Raw genomic sequence first — 22,904 nt, 5'->3', positions numbered from 1 at the left:
TTCGTAATTATGTCACGCGAACATGTCCACAATCATGATAATATTTTAAACAACCCTAAAGGTTTCTCTAGGAATATTTATTATTTTACCTCTACATTATGAAATTAACACAAGAGCCATTTGTTACTAAGTGTCTAACTATGGCTTGCCTCAAATTTCCATTTTTAAGACCCTAATTATGTAACACTAAAGTACTTGAGAAGTCCCTTCCAAATAACAAGGCTTTATTAAACCATTTTATTAGAGGAAGGGCCTGAATATTTTGGCAACGCCGACTGCAAGCAAGGACTTTCAGGATCAAATCCCTGAAGCCATACCTTCCAGTGATCTCTCATAATCTTTTTAACCGTTGAGGAGGGGAGAAAAACGAGTCGGTGCATGAATAAGAACTTTATATATATCAATCAACAATAATCCCCTTTTAAACTAAGGCATAAACTATATGGAAACATCAATTGGTTACAGTTAAGACCAGGCAATCTATACATACATAGCCAAAATTTCAGCAGAAGCTATTGTTGTATACAATCTATACCTTGAGCACAGTTGGACAACTTAACACATGAATCATAACAAGAAAACAAAAGTATAAACAACAGAAGCTAATAGAATTTAACATTCAAACAAGACTCTTATTCAAATTCCAATTCGAACATCGAAATCTGTATACAAATTCAATCTGGTTCCAACTTGTGGCACTTCATTTGTTAGCAAATGGTATGAAGGAATACCTGTAAATGAAAGTCAAAAAGGGGTGAGATCAAAAGTAAAAACAATAGCAATCACCAGCAGCAACAAAACAGTCCCAGTTTTAATCCAGCTATTAACCCCAGATGGTTCAATGAAACAGTATATGGAAAATGGTTTCAGCCAATTCGAAATTGAAAACCAGAAAATAGAAATCAATGAAACAGTAAATTCTAGTTTTTTTTCCAGTATTTTCGGAATGTTTTCTTGTCTCCCTCTCTCAGAATCTCTTCCAAGTTTTGTTAGCTCTCTGCCCCTGTATATCCAGTGTATCCAGAGTGTATATCGAGTGTATACCTCTCTCTCCGCCCCCTTCTCTTTTTTTTCCTCTCCGAATTTCCTAGCCTTCTACCCTCTTTGAATGCTCTCCCCCTCTGACCATGATTTTCAGCCCTTAAATGGGCATTAAGTGAGTGCCATTTCCATTACCCATTCCCATTTTTCAATTATCTACACTAGTTTAGTGCTTTTATTTAATTTAGTAGTGCATTTCCTAGACCCTACCATTGTAGAAGCTTACTAAAGTTAGGTAAATATTACCCTTATTGAACAACCCCTAAACCAAATTATTCTACCAAATTAATTTAATTATCTCTGAATAATAATTATCACACCTAATTAAATAAAATTACAAAAATTCGAAATTAAACAATAAAAATGCAAAATACATTTTTTTGTGATTTTTTCAATTTTGTAAAGCAGAAAAATTACTTACTGATTTAAAAATGCAAAAATTAAATCCTAGATGCGAATGCAACATATTTTTTTGTATTTTCAAGATTATGTAAATATAAAAATAAGGTACTATTTTTGTATATATTTATTTAAATTTATGAAAGATACGTAAGCTAAAATATTTTTTTGTAATCTTTCATTTTTATGACGAAAATAAAGTAAAGAAGTCAAAAATAGTTGAAATAGCTATATTAGGCCTACATTAAAAATTTACATTCTAAAATATAAAAATCTTGGGTAAGGTCAAAAATCACATGTCTACAATGTCTACGGAGCCTCTAAGGATGAAAAGACAAGTTATGACAATGCCGGCAACAAGGCCCCGACTATACCTCAAAAGTAGAAGTCTACAACAAAAGATGTGCAATATAACCCCTTGAATGAGAAAGGGGCTCACCAAGACTTCAAGAAGAAGGTACTCCGCAATGTGCGATCTGCACTATCTACAATGGAGCCACCTACATTCATTTAAAAATGTAGCGCCCCCGGCAAAAGGGATGTTAGTACCATGGAATAGTACTAGTATGTATAACTAAACACCATCTAGTTAGAAAGAACTTTCATGCAAGAATAAGAAATTACAAGTATAACTCAAGCTTTAAACGATCACAACATTATCAAATAAAATAATCATACAACTTCCACATCATTTTTACATAGCTTTTAGTTTGGGCATTTCACACTATTCATCATTGTTCACAATACCACCGCTATCTTGAGCGGAGTCCGATCTCGACCTGATCGGCTAGGTCGCTTCATTTGAGGCATATATATCAATCACAATCTCATTTTCCTTTCCGGAATTCATTCACAATACCATTGCTATCTTGAGCGGAGTCCGCCCTCGGCCCGATCGTCTAGGTTGCCTTTCCAAGGCATTGTTTCCTTCGCATTAATCAGTCTGTTTCACATATATCATTTCATAGGCACTTGGGGCCACAACTTATCACATTATCCTTGACACTAGGCCGCATATTTACATCGTTCCCACATTCAATGTTATCTTTGTAATTTAGGATAATAAGCGCACACAAGAGCAATTAAAATTGTAGGCATAGAGGAGACTTCACATGGATGGTGCAACATACGCAACTTCAATTTCATTTTAAAGTCCAAGAATTTCAATACATAATTCATATCCTTGCCCTCTTCAAATTATCAAGACAACACGTTGATCATGTTGAGAGACATTTTTCACTCATATACGGTTACAACATCAATTCATGTCAAATAATAAGCAATGCAACAATTCAACTCTAATCTTACCATATTCACACAAACGCCGATGAAGCTCAATTTCTAAAAGTCGGGGTTTTAGTCATACATATCTCAACCGAGCTTTCCTTAATCCTATAACGCTCCGGAATGTTCACACTTCAATCTATTTAAGCAATATAGCACAATCTAACTCATAATCAAGAAAAGATCATAATTTAAGCTCTCTTGAGCATTTTACCGAGCATTTAGTGTTCATTAAGGCCTTATGGTTCTTTTATGCAAGATTACACTAGCCCATTACCCATGCCTCCTCTTTTATAATTCCTCATATTCTTCAAGAACACATGCATGCAATGCAAACCTCCTTATCCCCATGAATTACCTCACCAATGACCCTTTGTAGCTATGTGTAAAAATAAGAGCTGAGGTGATGAAGCCTTACCTCTTGGGATGAGGGTTTAGGTCCCTCATTTGATTATCTTCAATGATTTACCAAGGATTCATGGAGTAATTTTGATGGGAAGCACTTCCCCTCTCTTAGACCCCTCTCTCTCTCACTCTAAAAGTGTCAGGAAATAGGATCAAATGAGCTATTGCACAGGATATAACTACAGGGAGGTCGGGTTTAAAATTTAGAAAACTTGAGCTCCGACTCGGATCTATGATCGCAAAAGTGGACATGCGGCCCGCATAATGGACTGCAAAAATGCTCCCCAAGACCTGAACACACTACATGGGTATGCGGCAGAAATGTGGTCCGCATACCCGTTCTGCGGAAGCATAATGCACCGCAAAACTGCCCCTTTCAAAATCCCAAGGGAATTATGCGACGTCTTTGTGGCCTGCATATCGATTATGTGATCGCATAATCGGCCGCATAGTTGACATCAATTTGGCCAACATACTGCTTCACTCTGCAACGACTATGCGACCGCATAGTGGACCACAATAATGGTATTTTTCTGGAAAACATTGTTCTTTGACTTTTTAATGCATAGACCAGTGCTAAAGGGTCCGAACCGCGACGAGCTTTACGCATCTTTAACACATATTCCTAATTGCCACTACGAGCTTTCGGGTTTAGAGTGGAAATTTTCATGGGGCCTCACATCCTCCCCCACTTAAGATCATTTGTCCTCGAATGAGGATCAAGGTTCACTTATTAGCAATCTCTTATGCAACCTTCCGATTTCTTTCTCAACCTAAACATACTATTAGTCTGCAAATTCGGCTAACTCCTTGAATTGCCAAAAATTTCACCAGAGTTTCCTTTGTATCTGGGCCTTATCCACCTGTCAGAGAGCCTCAGAAACACATCCTAACAGCAGGTACACATTCCATAGGCATAACATAACTCGTACAATACTAACCATGGCCGCATATGCAACATATATATATAACCAAAACAGGATAGTTTTGCATAGATTAATTCAAAAGATAATAGTTCATAGGAGCTGAGTGTATAAAAGCTATTTCATAACTATTCAAACAAATGTGGGTACTTCTTTTTCATTTCATCCTCGGCTTCCCAAGTGGCTTCCTCAACTTGTTGGTTCCTCCATAACACCTTCACGGACGCAATTTCCTTATTTCTCAACTTCCGAACTTTCCTAACAAGAATGGCAACTGGAACTTCTTCATACGACAACTCTTCATTAACATCAATAGTTTCAACAAGCACAATAGTTGACGGATCTCCTAATACCTTTCTCAACATAGACACATAGAAGACCGGATGTACCAATGATAGCTTGGGTGGTAGCTCGAGCTTGTATGCCACCTGACTAATCCTCTGAATGATTTTGTATGGTCCGACATACCTCGGACTCAATTTTCCCTTCTTCCCAAACCGCATGATGCCCTTCATAGGGGAAACCTTCAAAAATACCCAATCATCTTCCTTGAACTCTAAATCTCTGCGACGAACATCCGAGTAAGACTTCAGTTTTCAACCTCTCCTTAATAATCTTGACTTTCTCCATGGCCTGATGCACGAGGTCTGGCCCTATCAATTTCGCTTCTCCAACCTCGAACCACCCAATGGGAGACCTACATCTCCTACCATACAATGCCTCAAATGGTGCCATTTGGATACTAGCATGGAAGCTGTTGTTGTAAGCAAATTCTATGAGAGGCAAATGGTCATCCTAACTACCCTTGAAATAAAGAGTACGAGCACGCAACATGTCCTCAAGCGTCTGAATGGTCCGCTCTGCTTGCCCGTCGGTTTGAGGGTGAAAGGTTGTGCTAAGATTTATCTTCCAAAAGTTGACTGCAAACTGAGCCCCTCGATCGGAAATGATTGAGACTATAGTACCATGCAACCTGACTATTTCCTTGATATACAATTGGGCATACTTTTCCGCTGTGTCAGTAGCTTTAACTGGCAAGAATGACCACTCCGAAAATTGGCTATACCGTGCTATTTTTACCGTCGAACTTGCGTGGAGTGAGAGAAAACCTACCACAAAATCCATGTTAATCATATCCCATTTCCACATTGGAATTTCTATGCTTTGAGCCAACCCACCGGCCCTTTGATGTTCGGCCTTCACTTGCTGACAATTCGAACATTTTGCCACAAAGTCCGCCACGTCCTTCTTCATGTTGTTCCACCAATAAATTTCCTTGAGATCATGTTACATTTTCGTAGAACCTGGGTGCACGAAATACCTGGAAGTGTGAGCTTCTGCCATGATCCTTCCCCAAATATCGTCAATATCATGAACACATAGGCGGTCTCGGTATTGTAGGGTACCATTATCCATGTCAAGGGAAAAAACTGTGCTCTTGTGTTTGTGAATTCCCTCTTTCAATTGTGCTAATAATGGATCATTGAATTGCTTTTCTTTCACCTCCGCCACAAGCGATGATTCAACCCTATTCTGCACAATTACCCCTCCTTCATTAGAGTCGCGAACTCCTATACTAGCCAACTGGTAAACCTCCCTAGCTAACGGCCTCTGATATACCTCCAAATGAGCCAAACTTCCCATAGATTTTTGATTAAGAGTGTTTGCCACAACATTAGTCCTTCCCGGGTGATAAAGAATATCAATGTCATAGCCCTTGAGTAACTCTAGCCATCTTTTTTTCCTCAGATTCAACTCCTTCTGCTTGAAAATATATTGAAGGCTCTTGTGGTCCGTGAATATATCCACATGGACCCCATATAGATAAATTCGCCAAACCTTTAGCGCAAACACCACTGTCGCAAGCTCTAAGTCATGAGTTGGATAGTTCTTTTCATGATTCTTGAGTTGCCTAGAAGCGTAGGCTATTACCTTGCTGTGCTGCATTAACACGCACCCGCGCCCGATCCTGGAAGCATCGCAATGCACCACAAATCCCTTTGTACCCTCTAGCAGGGTTGGTTCCGGTGCTGTAGTCATTCTCGATTTCAATTCTTGGAAGCTCTTCTCACAAGCGTTTGACCTTTTGGAACTTAACCACTTTCTGGATCAATTTAGTCAATGGAGAGGCAAGAGTAGAAAACCCCTCCACCAATCTCTTGTAGTACCCAGCCAAACCCAAGAAACTGCGAATCTCCATTGGAGTGGTAGGTCTAAGCCAATTCTTCACTGCTGCAATCTTTTGTGGATCAACCATAATTCCTTCCCCAGAAATAACATGACCCAAAAACGCGACAGATTCAAGCCAAAATTCATATTGTGAAAAATTTGCATACAATTGATGTTGCTGAAGAGTCTGGAAAACTGCCCTGAGATGGTCAACATGGTCCTCCCGACTTCGGGAATACACAAGAATATCATCAATGAATACTATCACAAAGGAGTCTAGAAAAGTCTTGAAGACTCGATTCATAAGATCCATGAAAGCTGCTAGGGAATTTGTTAGCCCAAAGGACATCACCATAAATTCAAAGTGCCCATACTGAGTTCTGAAAGTCGTCTTTGGAATATCATGCTCCCTTATCTTCAATTGATGATACTCGGACCGCAAGTCAATCTTTGAGAAACATGTAGCACCTTGTAGTTGATCAAACATGCCTCGAAATACTCGGAGACTGGCATCATCAACTCGACACATGCATGACCTCAGGGTCGGAACCCCAAACTCATAAGCCCTCAATGAGGCAGCACAAAAATCACAAAACATCTCTAGGAAAGAAAAATCTCCTGAACACTCGGAGACTAGCGTCATGACCTCAGGGTCAGAATCTCCAAAATCGTAAGACCTCAACGAGGCAATTCCGAGCTTACAAGTAATGGTTCCTGAGCCTAAATAAAATCGGTGACTCAGAGACTGTCGCAAATTGCCATTCATTAAAATCCCCGAGGCTGTAAGACCCTGAGCGGGCAGACTCGGTCTTGTAAGGCCAACATAAGGCAACTACGATAATTGTAAGACCTCAAGCAAGGCATGAATCATACTTTTACCAAGTATCAACGAAAACTATAAGAACCTCAAGCAATGCATGAATCATACTTGTACCAAGTATCAACATAACTACAAGACCTTAAAAGGCATGAAAATTTTGTAAGACCATACTATAGGCATAAACTCAATCCCGAAGTTTAGGCTATATATCGCATTTGTAATACTCCCGAAAGGACATACCCTCGATATAGATGCCTAAAATACTACACTCGGGATAGAAAATAGCTCCAGCCAAACACAAATAACTATGGTCATACGGCTGTACCAGCCGAATCAATGCGACTCGGGGACGCCCGACCGTCGCTACAAAATTATAGGCCATTACTTCTAAAAGAACTGGTTAAACAGGCTACCCTCAACAAGAAAAAGATCTTCGACCATGTCAGCTCCAAATCACAAGGCTTCAAGCTACTTAGCCTATGAGCCAAACCTTCCGCGGTGCTCGAACATCGCCGCAAATGACTTGAAAACGAAGTTCTTCCCGAACCAATAATGGGTCAGACAAAATCATTTCAAAAGTCCTTAGCAAAAGGAAAATAAAGCGTACATAAAAGGTCACATCGATCAAGCACGTAAGAGCCATTGTCGCCAGCCTAATGAGCCCCAGGGTCATGCACACTAAAAGGTCGCAATGACCAAAAGCGTAAGAGCCACTATCGCCAGCTTAAAATTTGAAAGCTTGAAGGTCAAAATGAGCTCGACTCGTAACTCGATTTGGATACTGGACCAAAAATAGTTTACTATACATGCCTAAGGGAAAAGCGTAAGAGCCATTGTTGCCAGCTTAATGAGCCTTAGGGTCGTGCATATAAAAGGTCGCTTCGACCCAAGGTATAAGAGCCATTGTATTCAGATACCGGACCCAAAATAGTTAACTATATATACTTAAGGGCAAAACGTAAGAGCCATTATGACCAGCTTAATGAGCCTCAGGGCCGTGCATATAAAAGGTCGCTTCGACCCAAGGCATAAGAGCCATTGTCGCCAGCCCACGCAAATACAGAACATGAGGGTCAATTGTGCTCGAGTCAAGCCATAAGAGACATTGTCTCCGGCTTAATGAGCCTCAGGGCCGTGCATATAAAAGGTCACTTCGACCCAAGGCATAAGAGCCATTGTTGCCTCCTTAATAAGCCTCAGGGATGTGCATATAAAAGGTCTCTTCGACCCAAGGCATAAGAGCCATTGTCGCCAGCTTAATGAGCCTCAGGGTTGTGCATATAAAAGGTCGCTTCAACCCAATGCGTAAGAGCCGTTGTTGCCAGCCCACGCAAATACAAAACTTAAGGGTCAATTGTGCTTGATTCGAAACCCGACTCGGATACTGAACCCAAAATAGTTAAAATACAAATGCCCAAGGGCAAAGCATAAGAACCATTGTCACCCGCCCATGCAAACACAAAATCTTAAGGGTCGAGTGAGCTCGAGTCGAAGCCCGACTCGAATACTAAACCCAAAACAATTGAGCAAAAGCGTAAGAGCTCAAATACCAGCTTACACTAAAAGTCGCATCGATCGAGCGCGTAAGAGCCTCCGGACCTGCCTAATGATCCCTAGAGCCATATCACGAATATAAGGATTCTCACCAACTCTGAAACCAGTCCACCTAGTCAAAAGAAAATCATAAAGGGGAGAAAAAGAAATAAAGCCTCAAATTTTCTTTTATTTACATACGTAAAACAGTGCATTCTCCATCTACAAACACGATCTGAAGATATCGCATACAAAATGACAAAGTCTACGCCCCTCCCCTGAGGGATATGGCCTATCAGCCTCATATTCACTCTCCTTAGAGTCGGACAGGAGTGACTGAGCACCACGCTCATCCGCCCCTTGCTCGCGCCAACTCTTCCGGGAGAACAAAATCCCTGGCACCGATCTCCTCGAGAACCCTTCCTTCGGGATCTACAACGAGCGTATTCTTTTATCCTCTCTTCACGATCGAGGAACCTCTTCAACTCGGCTTGGGCATCAGTAGCATCCTTCAAATAAATTGCCATCTCCTAATCAACCTTAGTTCGGCTCAGTGTTGCTTCAGTCCGAGCATCAACGATCTCAACCCTAACCTTCGAAAGTTCGGATTCAAGCTTTGTGATCATATCCGCTTGAACTGAAGCATTATCATGAGCTAAGCAGAGTTGGACCTCGAAGTTAGGAACATTAGCCAAGGCACTTTCTCCTCTGAAGCTTGAGCATGCGTACGAGCTCTTAGCTTGCCACAGTCGTTACTGATCCAGTTGACTTCGCCCCTAAGGCATTCCAGGGCCTCCACCTTTTTTCTGCAATTGGGTTAGGCAAAGAGTTAACCTGAGAAATTAAAAAGAGAAACACGTACTCGCCTGGAACGGGAAGCTACCTGCTCTATCAAATAGCTCTCGTAATTCGAGCTCCGTACGCCTCATATCGCTAGTGTGCCAACTCAACTTCCTTCTCCTCGGAAAGGAACCCAAGGGACCTACCCTCATCCAGAGCTTTCCGAAGCATAGCCCCATGACAGAGCAGCTCACACCTAAGCCTGTCAAAGGCCTACAAAAGAAAAACTAGATAAGGAAGGGAAGACGCGAGATTCGGAAGGCATGTACCAAAGCTCACCGCAAAATAAAGTCGGTGGACTTCCTTGAAGGTCGAACACACCTCTGTTAATCTAGTCCCCTCGGCCCTGGAAGAATCAACCCTGGTCAAAGCACGATTGCTCGAAGGAACCACCTCTCCAAAACCAGAAACTTCGGGTGCAGCAGGCTTAGACTATGTTTTTTCTCAAAGACTCGACCTCGTTTCTCCCTGCTGTAAGCGTCATCGCATTGCAAATGCAAATCCTGTTTATTATTGTCGTCCTTTAGCTCAGAAGCTGACAACCCCCCCCCCTCTCCGGAGGAGCACAGCCTCGCCCTTAGATACCCTCCAATACCTACGATGGCAAAATTAATAAATGAAAAGGGAAAAAAATGTCTTCCCAAATGTACGAGGGAGAAGGAAAAAGTAGTATAGACACACACCATGATATTTTGCTTCCCATCTACCAGAGGACACAGCTCGCTACCTACGCTTGTCACAAGTCGAATGGGTCGCCAGCTTCCGAACACAACCAGGCAGATCAGGAACTTCGCCCGGCGCCCATGAAATTGTTGCAGAAAAGGAGGAAACACAATTACTAAACTAGCTTACACCATGAGAAAATCAGAGAAAGCACAAGACTCTCCACTCACGCGTATAATTCCATTCCTCGGGGAATGGCATAAGCTCCACGGGAATAACGTTAGTCGTCCGGACCCGGACGAACCGACTTATCCACTCTCGATCTCCATCTTCCTCATCGTAAAAAACAAAGGGCGCGGAGGAACGACACGACAAGGTTAGCAGACCGCGATAATGAAAAGGCTGGTACAGCCTGACAAGATGACTAAGCGTGAATTCAAGCCCTGCCTTCTCTGCAAAGAACATCATCAGCAGCATTGTTCGCCAAAACGATGGATGTATCTGCGCCAAAGTTACCTGATACTTTAAATAGAAATCGAGCACGACCCTGTCTAGGAGGCCAAGTGCGAAAGGGTATAAGTACGCATTCAGGAATCCATTGGCAAGGTCCGTGATACCCTCATCCGGGGGAAGCACCTGTAACACTACCCACTCACCGCATCTGCAGTCTCTCCTCACCAACTTAAGGTGCTTCTTTCTTATCAAAGACATAGTCTTCAAGGTAAACTCCTGTGGATCCTAAGCGCTGGGAGTGGAACTCTCGCCTCTCTGCCAGGTTGACCATGAAGTAGCAGTCATGGCTATGGCAAGACTAGAGAGCTAAAGCGAGAACCTACACAAACACTCTAATGCTAAGGTAACGAAGGAATCAACGCCGATAATGAAGGACTCAACATCGAAATGGAAGGATAGATATCTAAAACAATGGGATCTTCCAAGAAGCTGAAGAGACCCCATATATATGTGGGGATACAGCAACAGTCCGCCTGACCCAGACAGGACCCGGGAAGCCAATAACTTACATGCGAATCCCGAGGTGGTACCCGACCTCGATGGCCTCCATCAAAAGGAAGTTAGGCTTCAAAAGGCCAACAAAATTGTCTCCAATACCTGGGTGGTACCCGACCTCGAGGACCTCCATCAAAAGAAAGTTGTGCTTTAAAAGGACAACAACGTTATCTCTAGTCTTGAGGTGGTACCCAACCTCGAGTACCTCCATCAAAAGGAAGTTGGGCTTTAAAAGGCCAACAACATCATCTCCAGTCCCAAGGTGGTACCCGACCTGAAGATGATACCTGATCTCGCGAACCTCCTCAAAGGAGGGAAGTTGGGCTCCAGAGAACCTTCAGCAACGTTATAGAGTCTGAGAGGGCATCCGACCTCAGGACATCGCCTAAATATGGGTGACCCCTCCTCGGGGACATATCTACAATGCTTTAAAACGTTATCTACATCAAGTTCAAAGTAAATGTACAGGTGCCTGAAATTGACCTTCACTTAGAGACCACTCTCAAAAATTTCAAGGTTCGATGCACTATCTTCATGTGACTCGAGGCTCCTGATGGACCGAATCTACCAGACCAATTCAGACTTGATCCGAGGAACAACGATGGTCTCAGAAAGGAGCCATTTCTATCAACCAAAGACCGAAGAGAATACTTGCATCCGAGTTAGATGTTGCCAATCATCAGCAGAAGCATACATCAAGAATACCCCCATTTTTAGGGGTGATAATGGCATGACCATCAATTCCTTTGAAAGACGTATCGGCAGGCACAATCAATGCATTCTCGAAAATAGAATCGGCGGCGATACTGTCACTTTGAAGAGCGGGAATCGACAGTGAATTGAATGGTGTCGAAAAGACAAGTCCATGGGATGTCCCGGTTATCATGAAGACTCACGTCATAGGTTGCATCATCGGTATGATGTCATCACGGGAAGCCCAAAGGGTCTGCCATCAAAATCGTTTCCTATTACCTCGTTCCAGGAAATGCGGAGAGTATCTGTATAGAGTGAAATCGGAGGGCCCAATTCCTCGTCATTAAGGTATTTTGGGAAGTCATCTCGAGATCTCGAGGCTGAGAGGTTGCGGTCGGGGTCTCTCCCTCACCCATAGATGAAAATGAAGAAAAACGAAGATGAAAATGAAGAAATTAAAGAAGAAATGATAATTAAACTCATATTGCAAGATTAAAAGACAAAAATCTGATATTTAATTGCTAAAGTTAGCAAAATTAACTAAAACTAGTAAATAAAACGGCTACAGATGTTTGGATATTCAAAACTTGACCTGAATTCGTCAAAAATGACTATCTATACACAACTAGAAATTTCAGAGAAAAATGCCCTTCCGGAGGTTCTCCGACCGCACAATTCCGTGTGCGGTCCGCACTTCTTCATTAGTCTTGGTAGGAGCTTGCTCTGTGATTGCATAATCCTGGATGGCGGCCGCATGTTGCTTCTTCTACGGTCCGTACAATAGTGAGTGTTGTACAAGGCTAAAATTGGAGAATCCAATTTTGTGATCGTTATGACATTCCGTAGCTTAGAAGGCTCACGACACAGCTCGAGGTTCAACGCCGAGGGATCTCTTTGCTCGATCTCAGGGGCAGCATAAATTGGTGAATATCATGGACAAGCGGAAAATTCTCCAGGCACGTGGTCAAAGCTGACAATGCCTGCCAAAATAGTATGATTCTGTACCAGACTATTAAGTAGTTGTACCAGCTACGTTTCTTTGTAATAATTATACATGTACCACGTTTGGATTTCCCCCTCCTATATAAAGGGAACCCTTGTCATTCATGGAACACATGATATTCAATACAAGAACAAGAACATTCTCCGCTCTCTAACTTAAACATTCTTCATTGTCTTTTCTTTGATTTATTGCATATGTTTATTGTGTTTAATTGATTGTTCTTAATTTATTACTCATCATTGATCATGAAGAGTTGTTATTGAAGCTCTTAGAATTGTTAGTCCTTCATCGACCGCCCCAAATCAGGCGCTTTAGCTCGACCTCGAGGCTCGTCCTAGGCCAGTTCGAGACCCCGATTCACGGCTATTTGGTTTGAATAACCTGCTATTCCCAAGCTCTTATCTCATTTCCAAGATCATACTTAGCATCTATTGCCTATCAACTAGCATAAAAGTAAATCACGTATTTTTAGAACCACAAAATCAAATCTAATTGCAATTACCATTTTCAAGATAAACAGTTTGGTGCCCACCGTGGTGCTAAAAATAATAGTGATCGTTTTGGTGCTGGTTTACCAAAAATACAAGTTATTCTTCACCCTTTTCCTTGTCCAAGAATCTTTGATTTCAGGTCAAAATGTTTGACTCAGTGAATGCACCTGAAAACAACGGTCCTGAGGACCATGGAGGGAATGGTGTAGGTGTTCCAGGCGCCACTGTACCACTGCGAAACCCTGAGGGTCTCAAATTTCTTTTCCCTAAATACAAGGATGTCCTCGGGCACGCCGCCCCGAATTTGCCCATCTCTTGCAGCGGAAACTTTTGTCCGCTTGATCACGGGTCCTTGATAAATGTTGGTCCCCCCAATGATCATATGAATGATGTGCTGAGGTTTTCCCGTTCCGGTCCTTCCGTCTTCCTCTCTTTTCTCCTGGGCTGGAGTTTTCCGAACTTCATGTTGGTTTTATTGGCGTATACTCCCATTAGTGTGGAAGCTTATATCGACGTGTTGGGCATTGAGTGAGCCCACATCCACGGGGATTGGTTCTGGTAATCACATATTTTTAGAACCACAAAATCAAATCTAATTATAATTACCATTTTCAAGGTAACAAGTGCGAACACACATGCCCTTTCTGCGACCGCACAATAAATGTGCGGTCCACATATCCTTGAAGCTTGAACTAGGACTTCTCTGAACTTGAACTCTTTGATGTCTTCTGCGGACGCACAATAATTGTGCGGTCCGCGCATTGCATTAGACCTCTCTTGGTTTCTCTTTGTATTTTGCAACTGCAGAAGAAATTCCGCGGTCCGCACATTTAGCCTTTTGCCTGCTTTTTGTCCTTGAGTTCATTTTTATCTTTTTTAAGTTGAATTTCATCTTTTGGCTTATTTCCAAATGCTCCTGCATTTAAGCACATTTCGTTAGTTTTTGGGAATACGATTAAGAACTTTTGGACTAAAATGAAAGTAAAAAAGGCGTTAATAAGTAGTCAAAATCCCCACCTATCACTAGGCGGCAAGACAAGCTTGTAAGCTACCTCTTTAATCCTCCGAAGCACCTCAAACGGCCCAATATACCGAGGGCTCAACTTGCCCTTCTCCCCAAATCTCATAGCACCCTTCATGGGTGAAACCTTGAGCAGTACCTTCTCCCTAACCATGTAAGCAATATCGCAAACCTTTTGGCCGGCTTAACTCTTATGTCTAGAGTGCACTATGCGAAGTTGATCTTGAATCAATTTAACCTTGTTCAAAGCATCTTGGACCAAGTCAGTACCCAATAGCCTAGCCTCACCTGGCTCAAACCTATCCACTGGAGACCGACACCATCTCCCATACAAAGCCTCATACGGAGCCATATGAATGCTCGATTGGTAGCTATTGTTGCAGGAAAACTCTAGGAGTGGTAGAAACTGATACCAGGAACCACCCAAATTTATGACACAAGCGTGTAGCATATCCTCTAATATCTGAATAGTGCACTCAGACTGCCCATCCGTCTGAGGGTGAAATTCTATACTAAACTCAAGCTATGTAACCAACTCACACTGCACAGCTCTCAAAACTTGCGATGTAAACTGATCTATAATGATGGACACCGGCACATCGTGAAGGCGAACAATCTCACCGATGTGTATCTCAGCTAACCGCAACAAAGAATAAGTAGTTACAACTGGAATGAAATGTGCACACTTGGTCAACCGATCCACAATCACCCAAATATCATCAAACTTCCTCGAAGTCCATGGAAGTCCAAATACAAAATCCATGGTGATACGCTGCTATTTCCACTCAGGAATCTCAAGCCTCTTAAGCAATTTGCCCCGTCTCTAATGCTCATACTTCACCTGCTGGCAGTTTAGGCACCAAGCTACAAACCCCACTATATCCTTCTTCATCCTCCTCCACCAATAGTGCTGACTCAAGTACATATTCCCGGCACCCGAATAAATGGAATACCCCAAACCGTAGGCCTCCTTAAGAATCAACTCATGTAGCCAGTCTTCATTAGGCACACAAATCCGACCCTGCATCCTTAACACCCCATAATCCCCAAAAGTAACATCCTTGGCATCACTATGCTGAACCATGTCCTTAAGGACAGGCAAATGGGGATCGTCATATTGGCACTTTCTGATGCGATTAAGTAAGGAAGACCGAGAAACAACACAAGTTAGAACACACCTAGGCTCTGAAACATCTAATCTCACGAACTGCTTTGCTAATGCCCTAACATCAACTACAAACGGTCTCTCACCAACATGAGTAAATGCAAGGCTACCCATACTCACAACCTTTCTACTCAATGTGTCGACCACCATATTGGCCTTCCCGAGATGATACAGAATAGTAATATCATAGTCCTTTAGCAGCTCTAACCATCTCCATTGTCTCAAATTTGGATCCTTTTGTTTTAACTATTGCTAGAGACTCCCATGATCTGTAAATACCTCACAAGACATACCATAGAGATAGTGCCTCCAAATCATCAATGCATGAATGATGGCTGCTGTCACACCTCCTTTTTCCTACACCTTGGAAGGGTATAAGGGAGTTTTTCCAATTTAAGTGACAATCAAAACGGGATTTATTTATTAGAGATTCAGAGTCGCTACTTGGGATAATTTTATGGTGTCCCAAGTCACCGGTACAAATCCCGAATCGAGGAAAAGATTGACTCTGTTTTACAGTCCGCGAACAGAAATTCTGAATAAGGAATTTTGTTAACCCGGGGGAAGGTGTTAGGCACCTCCGGATTCCGTGGTTCTAGCATGTTCGCTTAAACTATTACAATTGGCCTTTAATCTAATTTTAGAATATTTTGAACCTATGTTAATTTTAACTTTTTAACCGTTTTTATTCATTTTAAGGAAGATTTCAACGTCAGCCAAAATACACCTTTTGACCGCGCCACATGAAATGCACCCGCAGTCTGAGACATATTCTATTTGACGTTGTTAAGATTTGGATTTGTGTCACATGAAATGCACACTTGAGTTTAGGAAGGCAATATTATTAAAACAACGCGCCTAAAGCAACTACGCGTTTTTAACTTTGCGAGGGCCATGGAAATTCCACTAGGTGGCACGCCTCGAATTCTAAGGAATCAAATATCAATTAAATGAGGGCCATGCATTTTGAGATTTTATTTGGCACGGCATGCCTCAAACTATATGAACCAAATTTAATTAGTGACCTATTAAACAATTTTTATTACTAAGAAAGTTTGATCGAAGTTGCGCGAACGCATACACAAATTTTGTTTTAAATATCCCTTATATGCTCTCTTCCTAACCAAATCAACTAAATCGTTATCCCTTCGAAACAAAATAAGACACATCCTTCCTAATACACTCATTCCATCAGAACCAAACATGAAACGTCAAAGTAGAACAATACTAATAATGCTACTGCTTTTTCTTCTAATTAGCATCATAAATGAAGCTGCTCAATTTCTTAACGATATTAATAGAGGAAAGGAAGCAGAATTTTTGAATGGAAACAAACATCTATTGTTACCATCTCTACAATGGAATCTTGTTCGACGAAATGACTGAATGAAATTTACGCTTCCTCGAATAAGCTTTGCATGAACAAACACAAAACACTCACCCATGCCCTATGTGGTAGGCAGAGAAATCAAATACAAAGGAGGAACACCAGAATATAAAACCAGTTCAGCCCAAAGGGAAATCAAATTCAGAGAATCAAACAACTAAACATTAACTCACAAACACACCATAACAATTATATATATCACCATATAAACACATGTAAAATAAAATTAATTATGATCCATTAAATATAAGAAATAAAAGATGAGGAATGAAAATATTAATATGAATCATAGCTTAACTGATTTGCAGCTCCAAAATCATATGGTAATTGACCAGGACCACGGAACTTCGACTTCGAGGCTCACCGGAAAATTGAACAGAGATCTCGAATTGCAACAAAATCTCGAACGAACCTCGACTATCTTTCAATGGTGACTAAAACCGGATCGGACTGAACTCAACAATAAGTTCAATGATCAACAACAGTAAATTGAAATCCAACCCGGGCCTCAACATTTTTTTTTTTTTGAAAACCAGGAAGAAGTATTTGGGTTTTACAAAGCACCAGCAATCAATTCAAACACCGTTTTTCTTGAAACCCTTAGTTTTCATTTTGTTTTTAACTTACAGATCTCAATCGAGGTTTTAGAATGGCAGAACTTCGTTCTCAGTTGCTTCTGTCCGTTCCTTCTTTTAGGTGTATGTTTGTGTGTGTATCCATGTGTGTTTTATTATGTGTGTGGTCGAATTTGGGTAGGGTTGGTGGTAAAGGAGAAGCAGCGGGAATGGGGTGTTGGAATTTGTTCAGAAAGAAGCCGTCGAAGGCTGCTTTATTTCCTTCTGAAGAAGAAGGTCGACAGGGGTGGGGGGCTATTATTGATGAAAACGGCGCTGCTGATGATCCCCCTATATTAGGCGTTATTTTAGGTGTCTTTTTGTATGTCCTTTTCATCTCATTTTGGTGTTGGGTCAATTTAGGGGTTAGGTACTATTATATAGGGATAGAGATTAGGTTAAGGGTATGGGCCTAGTAATTATGGGCTTGAAAATTATGGGTTGGGTCCAAAATTAGGCTTAAAAATGGGTTGCTCGAGCCCAATTTTTATTCTTTCTCCGCAAACGAGATTAAAATCCGACCTCATTTATTAATTAGTCATACTTAAGTAAAATAACTGTTAAAATATGACTAACTATTAGAATAAACCTTTTTTTTGGTATTTTTCAATATTAAAAATGACTACAAAACATTAATGAAACTATTTTTTTTTAAATTTTCATTTTCTTGTAATAAAATAAAGTAAAACAGTCAAAATTAGTTGAAATAGTGATATTAGGCCTAGATTAAATATTTATGTGCTAAAATATGAAAATCTTGGGGAGGGTCAAAAATCACATGTCTACAGCTGCCAACTCCAAATCATGGACATGGTAGTTCTTCTCATGAGGCTTCAACTGGTGCAAAGCATAAGCAACCACTCTACCTTCCTACATCAAGGCACACCCAATATAAATCCAAAAATCATCACAATAAATTGTATAAGAGCCTGACACTGAAGACAAAACTAGAACTAGAGTTGTGGTCAAGGCAGTCTTGAGCTTTTGAAAGCTCTCCTCACACTCATTCGACCACCTGAAAGGAGAACCCTTCTGGATCAATTTGGTCAAAGGCGATGCAATAGATGAGAAACCCTACACGAAGCAACGATAATAACCGTCCAAGTGGAGAAAGCTCTGAATCTTGGCATAAAGCTTCTCCTCCCTCAGCCGCTGTCATCCAACCCTCAAATGTTGGGTGTTGATACCCAATTTTTCTCTCATATATTTTTAACATGCATATATATTTTCAAAAATAGTGCATATGCATTTACAAATATGCACAAGTATTCCTATAATTTTAAAGGATTTCAACCAATTTATTTCTGCATTTTTATTATACAAATATCCAATAATTATCCCTCATATTATTTTTATGATGATTTAATCATCTAAATTCATCATTTATTCTCAAATAATACTTAAATATTTTAATCGCATTTTTTATAATTACATTTGTATTTTTAAGCTAGAATTCCACATTTTTGCAACAATAGCATGTGTATATGCATAATTATATTATCTATACAGAAAATGACTTTGTATATTGTTATATTGTTAAGTAAGTATTTTAAATCATTTTTATGCATAAAAATCATTTTTTATCTTATTTTAACTATTTTTACAAATTATTTTATCAATTAATTGGGTATTTAACAAATAGCCTCTTTAATTTTGTTTAATTTCGGACCTTAGCCTAAATTATTACCCCCAGCCCAATTAAAATCATAGCCCAATATGACCCAATTTTTAAACTCGCCCAACCCCTCAGATCAAATCCTAGCTATTGATCTCAAAAGATCAACGATCTAGGATCATTTTCCTTTTTTAAATAACCCCTAACACCCTAACCCTAATTAGCAAAAGTGACAAAGGTCTAAACAGCATTCAAAGAAACATCATTAGAACTTGAGGGCAATAACACAAGAGCTGGAATGGACTCAAAGACAACATGGTTCAGTTGGCATCTAGATACAGGACTATTTAACATAAACTAGGCTAACACCATGCTATGCCAACATACTAGGACACATAAGGAAGGTATTAAATCAAAGGCTATAAGAAACAAGCAATGGAGGACATTCAAAAATCGAAGTAAAGTTAGTGCAAAAATGGGCTATAAAGGTAAGTGCTGGGAAGTGCATAATCTTGGAAACGACTATAGGCATGTGATAAGGGACTACAGAGATGGAATGGCAAGAATCAAAACATCAAAGAAACAAGGCAATGGATCAAGTTACAACAACAGATGGACGATGATAGTGATACACAAGGAAAGTGGCTATTTCTGCAATTCACAGAACTGGGCAGAAATTGATGTAGATTATGGCTACAAATGCAATCACCATGCTACACATTTGAATGAGGCCTCAATGGATCAGAGATACAATGCAAAAATGAACATCTTTGGGCTAGTTTTTTGCTTTAAAAAGTTTAATAGCATTAATGTGATATCAATTTTGACTATAATGCTCGATATTGATAATAGGCTACATGTAGAGTACAAAGTATATTCCTTTCATTTTGTAGGACATTATGACAATTTGTTTTCGTTTTATTATATAAATAAAAACTAGCCCAAGGCACTGCCTAGTGGATTGATTAAAAAATCATTTCTTCCGCCCCTCCGCCCTTGAATCCCCCCTCCTCTCTTCTCTCTCAAACTCTCCCCTAACACTAGCCTGACATCACTAGAAGCCCTTCAATCCATGGGGTTTCCCTTTGATTTTAGGCCCCATCCAGCCTCATATCTCTACTGGCTATTCAATTTCTATGTTGTTTAATGGAATCTCGAAGAGATTCAACACAGACTTGGCTTCAACTCTTCATTTTCTCGATGAACCTGCATGTGTTCATCTCTATCTTTGTCACTGTGGTTATCTTCATGTTTATTAAACCTTTGGTTCTAGAATGGATTTTTCTTACCTTGGTTCAAATTTCAAAATCCTAGTCTCTTTCCACTCGAGTTTGTTCAGATCTTTGTAGATCTGAGATGATTTTAAGTTTATCTGATATTTCTCTTTAAAATATTCTGTGTTTTCTTATTATTTAACCAATTTTAGTATTCCTCTAAAACTAGGGTTTCATCTTCTAAGATTTTGCAAATGTTTTAAAATGCTTAAAGGTTCAACTCTGGCCTTTCTTTTTTACTGTTCGACTAATTTCTTTGCTTGATGTTTCATCTCTGTGTTTTGATATGCTTAAAGTTTTCCATTATTCGATTATTTGTCTCACTATTCTTGCCCGTTCACTTTGGCCCAGTTAAATAAATTGATTAATTGATTTATTTGCCTAATTAGGGTTTGAAATTATATTTTCTTTTTAAAATTGGTATCTTTCTGAGATTTTTTATTTGTTAATCTAAGTGATATTTCCCGGATATTGTCGTATTAATTGATTGGGTTTATCCTTAGTCAACTGGTTGGATGATTTGCATACAATATTTGCGAACTCTTAATTTTCTTTGCCTTATTTGTTCTACTCTGCTGAATGTTATATAAACCTCACCATTCTGATTTTTAAACACGCGGAATAACAAAGAAAAACATCCACACACAACTCTTACTTACACACTTGCACAACTTAAGTTTCTTTGAATTGCTGCACTGTCTAGCCGGCTAAAATCCAAGGATAGACTCTTGGATTTCATTCGTCTTCACCTTCCAATTTGCTATCTCCTTAACTTGTATGCCTCCATTTCTATTATCGTTCTATATTCTATGTAGTTAAACTTCAGCATGCTTCTTTTTGCCCCCATGTTTTCCTGTTTATTGCTCTCTTATCTAGCATGACTTACTTCCAGTTAACTTGTCCTATTTTAAATGTTAGTATGGTTAGTATACTTGAGCATATTCCTGTTTGATGCATGACACTTGTTCACCTGTTTCTCAACTAGCATGCCCCAATTCCTGTCCTGTTTTTTTTTTGTGCTGATAATTTACCTTAGCATGTTCCTGATCAATTCATGGTTTCTGTGTACTTCTTTCAATAATTATATGCTACCTTTTCTGTATGGTTGTATGATTAGTCATTTGACTTCAGCATGTTTCACTCTGTTAAATACATGTCTATGTAACTCCACTTAGTAATAGTTACTAGACTAAGTCAACTCCGGCAATGTGAAACCTTGTTTGACTTAATTGTGACTATGTTCTGTATATTATTCCAGTTTTCCTGTTTTGATTATTTAATTTTTGGTAACTATATCTGAATCAATCTGCTGAAATATGGTTTTGTTCTGCTTGCAACTCGTTTCTATTCACTTCTGGAAATAAACTACTTTTCATAAAACTACCCCTACCCTTATATAGTGTTTTTAAACTCTTACTCTTAGCTATCTAGGTGATGTATTTAGCGTCAATACCACACAAGATCGGGGAGGGGGTGATTTGTGTGGTACCCAATTTTCAACCTAGAAGAACTAGGTTCTTCTAGGTGTTCTAACTACTAATGTTTGCAGAATTAAAAGTACATAAAATAAAGAACACAAAGATTTTTACATGGAAAACACCCGGCTCAAAAGGTAAAAAAACCACGACCTACTACTCAGTAGGATTTTCCCTAATACTTCACTAAATCACTGAGCCAAAATAGCATTTACAAAACTCTTTGTATACCTAAGGATTACCTCTAATCCCGTTGTAGCAACCAGCCTCTAACTGTTGCGACAACTTCAAGTTAGCCTATAACTTGATCTCTCAAAGTACCTAATACAATTGCTTCTATGAAAGCTGGAAAGGTACAACTTTGAACCACCTACTACAATTGAACTAGAATAAGAAAAAACACAATGGAACTGGTTCTTCTATCTCATTCAAGTAGCTTCAGGAGTGCACACTCAAATCTCACTTAAATTGCTTGCAAAATCGCCTTGTTCTTTTGCTTTCAACTTCTTTTAACTTCTGCATTTGTGCAATACCTGTAAAAGAGAACAATCACTATTATTTAATGAGTTAGTAATTAGAGTTCTATTGAGACTCAATTGTTGATCTTCCATCGAAGCTGAGTCCTTGAACAACACAAACTACAACACTATCTTTTATCCAGATTGTGTTCTCTTCACATAAGGAAACTTTCTCCCCTTATCCAATATGTAAACTTTTCGATCAGATCAGGAGATATTGCTGCTTGATCAGTGGGACTTATCTCCTTCACGTGCATCTCACATGTATAGATTGATCATGACTGTGCTTCACATGATGGACCTGGTCCATGACTGAGTTCATTTGTCATTCTTCAAAACTTCACTTGTTCTTGGGCCATCAAATTCTCCCTTTTTGATGATGACAAACTCTGTGCTTTTTACTGATTAAAAGACCTGTAAACTTAGATTAACCATCAACACTAGACTTAAAAAATTTACTTCTCATCAAGGACCAAGTTAATTAGGTTATAAATATCACTTATTCAGAATAATGTATAAAGCACAATATCTCTTCCCCCTTTTGTTATCATCAAAAAGTTGCA

The 22,904-nt window shown here is 39.9% G+C and overlaps 1 long non-coding RNA gene across 1 annotated transcript; it reads right to left on the bottom strand.

The window, feature by feature from the left end:
* Positions 1–390: 390 nt before the first annotated feature.
* Positions 391–17,793, bottom strand: LOC142170746 (uncharacterized). The gene is made up of 3 exons (XR_012700193.1): positions 17,144–17,793; positions 1,815–1,940; positions 391–731 (listed from the first exon to the last, which is right to left on the bottom strand). It is a non-coding gene; the product is annotated as an uncharacterized LOC142170746 (long non-coding RNA).
* Between the last annotated feature and the right edge of the window lie 5,111 nt (positions 17,794–22,904).

This window comes from Nicotiana tabacum, chromosome 16 (assembly GCF_000715075.1).
Source record: "Nicotiana tabacum cultivar K326 chromosome 16, ASM71507v2, whole genome shotgun sequence".
In the NCBI taxonomy this organism is placed as follows: domain Eukaryota; kingdom Viridiplantae; phylum Streptophyta; class Magnoliopsida; order Solanales; family Solanaceae; genus Nicotiana; species Nicotiana tabacum.
The sequence above is the reverse complement of the archived record's forward strand: the minus strand, read 5'-3'. Positions and strand labels throughout refer to the sequence as shown.